This window comes from Nerophis lumbriciformis, linkage group LG05 (genome assembly GCF_033978685.3).
Source record: "Nerophis lumbriciformis linkage group LG05, RoL_Nlum_v2.1, whole genome shotgun sequence".
NCBI classification, from domain to species: Eukaryota; Metazoa; Chordata; class Actinopteri; order Syngnathiformes; family Syngnathidae; genus Nerophis; species Nerophis lumbriciformis.
In genome coordinates this window covers 52,416,318-52,425,077 of record NC_084552.2, presented here as the reverse complement: position 1 = coordinate 52,425,077, position 8,760 = coordinate 52,416,318, and the positions used below count along the sequence as shown (strand labels likewise).

General features: G+C 41.1%; 1 protein-coding gene across 2 annotated transcripts in view; it reads left to right on the top strand.

Annotated features, from left to right (window-relative positions):
* Positions 1-4,685: 4,685 nt before the first annotated feature.
* sema3c (sema domain, immunoglobulin domain (Ig), short basic domain, secreted, (semaphorin) 3C) overlaps positions 4,686-8,760 on the top strand; it is an 88,048-nt gene continuing 83,973 nt past the window's right edge. For both annotated transcript variants that reach the window (XM_061959615.1, XM_061959613.1), the window contains exon 1: positions 4,686-4,876. The gene's annotated coding sequence lies outside the window, so the exon portion shown is untranslated. The remainder of the gene's footprint in view (positions 4,877-8,760) is intronic.

Here is an 8,760-nt window from a genome sequence, read left to right as displayed (position 1 = left end):
TTATTTTATATATATATATATATATATATATATATATATATATATATATATATATATATATATGAAATACTTGACTTGGTGAATTCTAGCTGTAAATATACTCCTCCCCTCTTAACCACGCCCCCAACCACACCCCCACCCCAACCACGCCCCCACCCCCTCCTGAAATCGGAGGTCTCAAGGTTGGCAAGTATGGTTGACCCCCCCTCCGCCCCCCCCTTCTCTTTAAAGTGATTCAAACCCGAGGAAACCTTCAAAGTATGCTCCTAAACTGCATTTACTTGCACATTCATTGACTTGTTAAATTATATTTGTGTTATTAAAAAAGTAAGAACCCAATGACGTGATCGCTTAATATAAGTCAAATAGGATGTCCGTGTATCCATCCATCCATCCATTTTCTACCGCTTATTCCCTTTGGGGTCGCGGGGGGCGCTGGAGCCTATCTCAGCTACAATCGGGCGGAAGGCGGGGTACACCCTGGACAAGTCGCCACCTCATCGCAGGGCCAACACAGATAGACAGACAACATTCACACTCACATTCATCCATCCATCCATTTTCTACCGCTTATTCCCTTTGGGGTCGCGGGGGGCGCTGGAGCCTATCTCAGCTACAATCGGGCGGAAGGTGGGGTACACCCTGGACAAGTCGCCACCTCATCGCAGGGCCAACACAGATAGACAGACAACATTCACACTCACATTCACACACTATGTAATGGAGTTGAAAGTGCGCCCTCCTGTGGCCACTGCTAGAAATACTTTTTGTTGTTGTTGTTGTTACATAATGCAGGGATCCCCAACCACCGGTCCGGGGACCTGCACCAGTCCGTGACACGTTTGCTACCGGGCCGCACAGAGACATCAAATAATCTATAACCGACCACATTTCCTCATATTTAACTTTCGCCAGTCCCATCAGACACACCAATTAGCTTGTTCATAGATGTATTATGCAACTCCTCCATACGAAGTCGCCATTTGCTATATTTGTTACATCTTTCTTACATGGGACAATGCACATTAATAAACATCTAAAAATCTAAAGGTGCCAAATCGTAGCCAAAAGCTAGGTTCCGTCTGCAGTCCGCGGCAGGTTGATGACCTAAGATTAGGAACAAAGTGATCATAGTACAGACCTGGGCAAATTAAGGCCCGGGGGCCCGCCGGACATTCCCAAATATTTTTTTAGATCTTTAAGATGGAAAGTGTAGCTGCCATTATGATGTGCAGTGATGTTTTCTAATTACCATAAGTCTTGAACTATACTAAGTATTTCAATGGTTGGAATCCACGCTTTTGCATGATATTTTTAGTGACTCATGTTGTCCTGGTACCAATATTATTTTGATATTTTTTGATACTTTTCTAAATAAAGGGGACCAGAAAAAATTGCATTATTGGCTTTATTTTAACCAAAAATCTTAGGTGTGGCGGACCGGTACTTTTCAGAGGCGGTATGGTACCGAATATGATTCATTAGTATCGCGGTACTATACTAATACCCGTATAGACTTAGACTTAGACTTAGACTTCCTTTTTATTGTCATTCAAATTTGAACTTTACAGCACAGATAAGAACGAAATTTCGTTACATAAGCTCATGGTAGTGCAGGATAAAAAAGCAATAAGGTGCATATATAAATAAATAAATATATATAAATAATATATATAATATTTATATTAAATAAATAAATACATATACATATATATAAATAAATAAATAGATTACTGTACAGATAAATATATTGCACTTTTTCACATGCGTCCACGTTTATGGATGTATGTTATATTGTCTTTTTTATTCCAGCGAGTTAATCCATTTTGGGGGGAGTTGAGGGGATAATTTAATTATGATGCGTTCAAGAGTCTTACGGCCTGAGGGAAGAAGCTGTTACAGAACCTGGAGGTTCTGCTTCGGAGACTGCGGAACCTCTTTCTAGAGTCCAGCAGTGAAAACAGTCCTTGTTGGGGGTGGGAGGAGTCTTTGCAGATTTTCTGAGCCCTGGTCAGGCAGCGGCTTTTTGCGATCTCCTGGATAGGAGGAAGAGGAGTTCTGATGATCTTTTCCGCCGTCCTCACCACTCTCTGGAGAGACTTCCAGTCTGAGGCATTGCAGGCTCCAGTCCAGACAGAGATGCTGTTGGTCAGCAGGCTCTCTATAGTGCCTCTGTAGAATGTGCTGAGAACGGGGGACCCTACTAGTTACTATGGTAATCTACGTCACAGCAGGTCAGACGAGGCACTAATCAGTGTGGGTGGGGAGCGTTTCCACAGACTGTTTCCAGAGTGGCCAGCCTGAAAGGTGGGTGTCAGGGACAGACGTGGAAGGAGATTTTTACTAGAAAGTTCTAAAGCTTAGTGATATATCAGATTGTAGATATTTTTAGTTTTTTTACCCTTCACGTTCATATTTCGCTGTGTTTGTTGCATTTGCATTGGCTTGGTTGTAAAATATGTCGATTGAGAGGGGGTGTGACGTTCATATGTTGTCAATATTCAGGGTTTTATTGTTCATAGAAAAAATAAAATTCCATTCTGTTTTTAAAGCGGTCTGTCATAAAATTTTTAGCATTCAATCAGACTTTATTGTGAGGTTTTGTATTAGTTTTCCTAAAAATAGATATACTGGCCCCCAGACACATTTTTTTCTCTAAACTTGGCCCCCGAGTCAAAATAATTACCATAGTAGAATCCGAATCAGAATTAGAATCAGACTCAGAATAGTTTTTATTACCATTGTTTGAGAACGGGTCCACAAACTAGGAATTTTTCTTGGTGCAATCGTGCAACATAAAACACATATAACACAGAATAGGTAATAAAATGAGCTGTAACTCTAAACTGTAGTAAAGTGCATAAGGCAGATGGAAAAGTGCTAAATTGTTGCATATAATAATTGTGTTGAAGGTATGGTCTCCTGCTGGCCCCACTATGGACTGGACTCTCACTATTATGTTAGATCCACTATGGACTGGACTCTCACAATATTATGCTAGATCCACTTGACGACTATTGCACCAGTCGCCCGTGGGGGGGTCCCATTTGCGGTCCCCTCCAAGGTTTCTCATTGTTATCCCATTAGGTTGAGTTTTTTCTTGCCCTGATGTGGGATCTGAGCCGAGGATGTCGTTGTGGCTGGTGCAGCCCTACGAGACACTCGTGATTTAGGGCTATATAAGTAAATATCGATTGATTGATTGATTGATAGAAAATACACATCTTCTTTGGCCTAGTAAGTTAAAGTGCTGGTATTATTGCACATACTCCAATTATACAAGTAGTTAGCAATAACAGATGTATTTATGTATGGAAAATTGGACCGAAAGAGCTAACATTAGTGTATCTACGTATGAAATATTGCACAAAATATGAATACAGAACTTTTAGAATGGAAATAGTAACCCACAGAAATCTATTAGAACTAATGTCTAGTTACTTTCGGCGGTAAATAGTAATCTAACGCGTTATTTTTTATATTCAGTAACTCAGTTATCGTTACTACATTAATACGTTATTTTTACGTTATTTTTTATCGGCTAGAAACTGAGAAGATCTGAGTGTGTTTTATTGCAGCGCTGCGGAAGAGGCAACAAGAAAGAGGCGCGCTGCGCGCTGTCTGTGTGTATGTGTGTGTGTGTGTGTGTGGAGGGGGCATGTCTGTGTTTACTAACAAGACATCATGGCGAAGCCCGAAGCCGAGTTTCTTAACATGGAGACATTCTCAATACTTTTCTTTTGTCGACCACAAAGAAAATAAAATTTTAGTTGAATGTAAGTTGCGTCTTGAATCAAAGATCCTATCCTAGCAATTTAAATCTGCTGAAACAGCTACAAAAGCAACATGCTTTGACAAAGCTAGTAAAGAGAGACACACTTCACCTCTACCTCCAACAGCGGCTGGATTTTAACGAGGCACTGCGCACTGAAGGTACACACTCTGTCAATTCTCTTATATACTCTTTCATTCTACACTTCTAGAGTGTTTGATTATCACATCACTCTAAATGTATAGACTATAAAGTTCACAAACATAAAGAGGGATCCTAGTGGGCCAGGCCAATCTCTAAACTAAAAGTGGGGAAATGTGTAGAGTGTTCTGGACTTCAGACATGATTTTATTTCAGAATTCCTTGAGATAAAAAAAAACGCCTGGTTAGGCTTTGTGTATGTAGTGTGTGCCTTCCTTGGTTTACAGCTATGTTGTTATTATGCTGTTTGTTACTTATGTATGTTATGTTGCAGCTATTTCAAATAGTTTTGTCAATTTGTTCTGGCCTGAAACAAATCTGCCCTTTGAAACATATCTTTGTCTCCGAGCAAAAACGATTAAAAAAAACGTCTATGGAGAGCTTTTTTAGCAAAGCGAAAAGGTCAGGGGCTCCCACTGATTCCACTAATGAGTTTTTTCATGTATTCATTTTATTTGCTATATTTATCTGCCACACATGGAAGGCCGGTCCGTGAAAATAATTGCCTACATTAAACCGGTCCCTGGTGCAAAAAAGGTTGGGGACCCCTGCCATAATGCACAAAATATGTAATTTTCTCCTGGCCTGCCTTTTGAATTGCGTGTAGTGCACCTTTCCGTCCGCTAGGTGGTAGCATTTCCCAACATGACGTTCATCACCTGCTGGATTTCCTCTCACTGAGTTGATTTGTTATGCTTCACGAAGTAATTGTGGTTTTAGCTCATAAGCTAAACGGAAACTTTTCAAGCGCCGGCTAGCTACAAGTAATATGATTAGCATATTGTTCAAGTAATACCTTTAAAACGTTATTGTATTTGTAAATATATATTTTATTTCGTCTTAGCTCTCATTAGACTTCACGGGCAGGTGGACCCAATCAAGCTAATCGTCAACACACTGAAGGTAAGACAGTCCTCTCTACTGCCAGTAAAATAGTCAAATAAATCCATCTTGATGTGTATTCTGATATTAATTACAGCAGTGCTTCTCAAACTTGTTTCACCAAGTACCACCTCAGAAAAAAACTTTGCTCGCTGAGCAGGCCCGGCCCTAACCAATCTGGCGCCCTAGGCAAGATTTTAGGTGGCGCGCCCCCCCCCACATCGGCAGTGAAGTGTATATACTCACAAGAAACCGAATAGCTTTATCTTTGACCTTTTTTTTTTACTTACAACTATACCTAATATACAAAGGGGTGGACAAGTGACTATTACCTGCAGGGCAAACATTAGCTAACCAGAAGTCAATAACAATGTAAACAAAAAACACCTGCTTAAAAGATCTAATACCTGAGGAATGTAAGGTGGGAGTACAGTAATTACCTAACGTTACATTATTATTTTCCATAACAATTTAGCCCCCTCCACAATATTAACCCGACGTTAAAACAGAACTAGCTATTTATTGATTAGCAATTGCCGAATCATGTAACATTAGCTTAATGCTAACAAGCCAGGTTACTATCACATTCTGTAACAGACAAATAATTTCATGTAGGCTAACGTTACCTACCTGCTACCTCTGTCTTTTCTCGTTTCTACTCCTCTTCTTTTCTCTTTTTTTCTTCCTTGGGCACCTGACAGTTTTGGCCGTTTTGACATCTTGTGTTGATTTTTTGATGTGTTCAAAAAGAGTCATGATACGGGAAGGGAGGGGGCGCACCGTGCGCGGGAGGGGGGGGGGCGTAATGTTGTAACAAATAATATTTCTATTAAATAGGCTTTACTTTGCATTTTAATTAACGTGGGATTATTTTTTGTATTTAGAAATAATAGTACCAACTTTTTCTTTTCTTTTTTTTTTCTCCAACATTTGTGGCACTGGCGTGGCGCCCCCTGATGGACGGCGCCCTTAGCATTTGCCTATACGGCCTATGCCACGGGCCGGCCCTGTCGCTGAGGACCACAATAATGACCGACATTCAAATACAGTAGCGTAGTACAAAACCCAAAACCAGTGAAGTTGGCAGAATACAATGATTTGCAAATCATTTCCAACTTATATTCAATTGAATAGACTGCAAACACAAGATATTTAATGTTTGAACTGAGAAACTTCATTTTTGGGGGGCAAATAATCATTAACTTAGAATTTGAATTGAAAAAAGTTGGCACAGGGGCATTTTTACCACTGTGTTACATGGCCTTTCCTTTTAACAACACTCAGTAAACGTTTGGGAACTGAGAAGACCAATTTTAGAAGCTTTTCAGGTGGAATTTTTTCCCATTCTTGCTTGATGTACAGCTTAAGTTGTTCAACAGTCCGGGGGTCTCCGTTGTGGTATTTTAGGCTTCATATTGCGCCACACATTTTCAATTGGAGACCAGTCTGGACTACAGGCAGGCCAGTCTAGTACCCGCACTCTTTTACTATGAAGCCATGCTGTTGTAACACGTGGCTTGGCAGTGTCTTGCTGAAATAAGCAGGGGCGTCCATGGTAACGTTGCTTGGATGGCAACATATCCATCCATCCATTTTCTACCGCTTATTCCCTTCGGGGTCGCGGGGGGTGCTGGAGCCTATCTCAGCTGCAATCGGGCGGAAGGCGGGGTACACCCTGGACAAGTCGCCACCTCATCGCAGGGATGGCAACATATGTTGCTCCAAAACCTGTATGTACCTTTCAGCATTAATGGTGCCTTCTAGGGCTGGGCGATATTGCCTTTTTTTTAATATCGTGGCCTTCTATTGCCTTTTTTTAATATCGCGATATTTTAAGGCCATATCGCGATACACTATATATATCTCGATATTTTGACTTAGCCTTGAATGAACACTTGGTGCATATAATCACAGCATTATGATGATTCTATGTGTCTACATTAAAACATTCTTCTTCATACTGCATTAATATATGGTGCTTTTAAACTTTCATGCAGAGAAGGAAATCACAACTAAAAAAATCACTATTTTTTTCATATGGTGTTGATCTGGAAATGTTTGCCTCGGCATGTTGATGGTGTGGACGTGTGGCACCAAACGGAGATATTGACGTGCGGAGTAAGCACTCTTCATTGTCTAGCGGGTGACTTTTCAAATGATGCTACATATTAGCAGTGTAGCCGAGTGTCCTGGGTTCGTCTATACGGTGTACTTATCTAACAAAATAATAAACGGGAGACATTAGAGCAGGTTCGGTAGCCACCGCTTCTTTAATGTCAACATCACACACCTCCTTCCACAACCACACACACCCTACGTCACAGCCCTACGGCAACAACTCTGGAGGGACAAAACTCCTCCTCCTTACCTAACACACTCCGGTAACTTGGGACACCCTGAACTGTTTGTTACAGCAGTAATGCTACTTTTTATAGCAACGCTTGACAAATTGCGGTTGTCTGTTCGACATATTCCCACTTGAAGCCAAACCACCGCCAGACGATGGACCCCCTGCTGTTTTTCTTGAGAATTAATTATTCCTCCATTTGTTACCAGATTCGCACCTTCTTTCTCTTGTATTACCGCTAGCACCACTCCGCTTGCATCACAGCTAACGTTAGCCATGCTGCTACCTCTCAGCTCAGGGAGGGCGTATACGTATGTGACGTATGTCGTGACAGTCTGTGACGTGTGTAAGAAGCTGCACTTGTCTGTCTGTTAGAAGCAGAGACAGGAAAGTGTGAGGAGAGCCTGTAGTGTAATGCCCGCAGCTAAAAGCAACTGCGTGAGAACCTATACTCTATATCACGATATAGTCATTTTCTATATCGCACAGAGACAAACCCGCGATATATCGCGTATATCGATATATCGCTCAGCCCTAGTGCCTTCACAGATGTGTAAGTTACCCATGCCTTGGGTATTAATACACCCCCATACCATCACAGATGCTGGCTTTTGAACTTTGTGCCTAGAACAATCGGGATGGTTATTTTCCTCTTTATTCCGGAGGACACAACGTCCACAGTTTCCAAAAACAATTTGAAATGTGGACTCGTCAGATCACAGAACACTTTTACATTTTGCATTAGTCCATCTTAAATGAGTTCGGGCCCAGCGAAGCCGGCTGCGTTTCTGAGTGTTGTTGATAAATGGCTTTGGCTTTGCATAGTAGAGTTTTAACTTGCACTTACAGATGCAGCAACCAACTATAGTTACTGACAGTTGTTTTCTGAAGTGTTCCTGAGCCCATGTGGTGATACCCTTTACACACTGATGTCGGTTTTTGATGCAGTACCGCCTGAGAGGGTCACGGGCATTCAATGTTACGTGCAATGATTTCTCCAGATTCTCTGAACTTTTTGATGATTTTACAGACCTTAGATGGTTAAATCCCTAAATTCCTTACAATAGGTCGTTGAGAAATGTTGTTCTTAAACTATTGGACAATTTGTTCACAAAGCGGCGACCCTCGCCCCATCCTTGTTTGTGAATGACTGAGCATTTCTTGGAGGCTGCTTGTATACCCAATCATGGCACCCACCTGTCCCCAATTAGCTTGTTCACCTGTGGGATTTTCCAAATAAGTGTTTGATGAGCATTCCTCAACTATTCAATTAATATAGGTTGAAAAGGATTTGCAAATCATTGTATTCTGTTTTTATTTACGATTTATACAACTTGACAACTTCACTAGTTTTGGGGTTTGTATGTTAGAGTATTCATGAAACACAAAGCATGGGTTTTATGTACCACAGTTTGAGAATCCCTGAATTAGACCAATTCCAGAACACTCTTGGAATCTTGGCGTCCTTCCAGGTAATGTGCGCAAATGAAACAAAACCAAAAAGGTTTTGTTCCTGTTGTTTTCCCATTATTTTGAATGAAAAAACTGGCAAGTATGT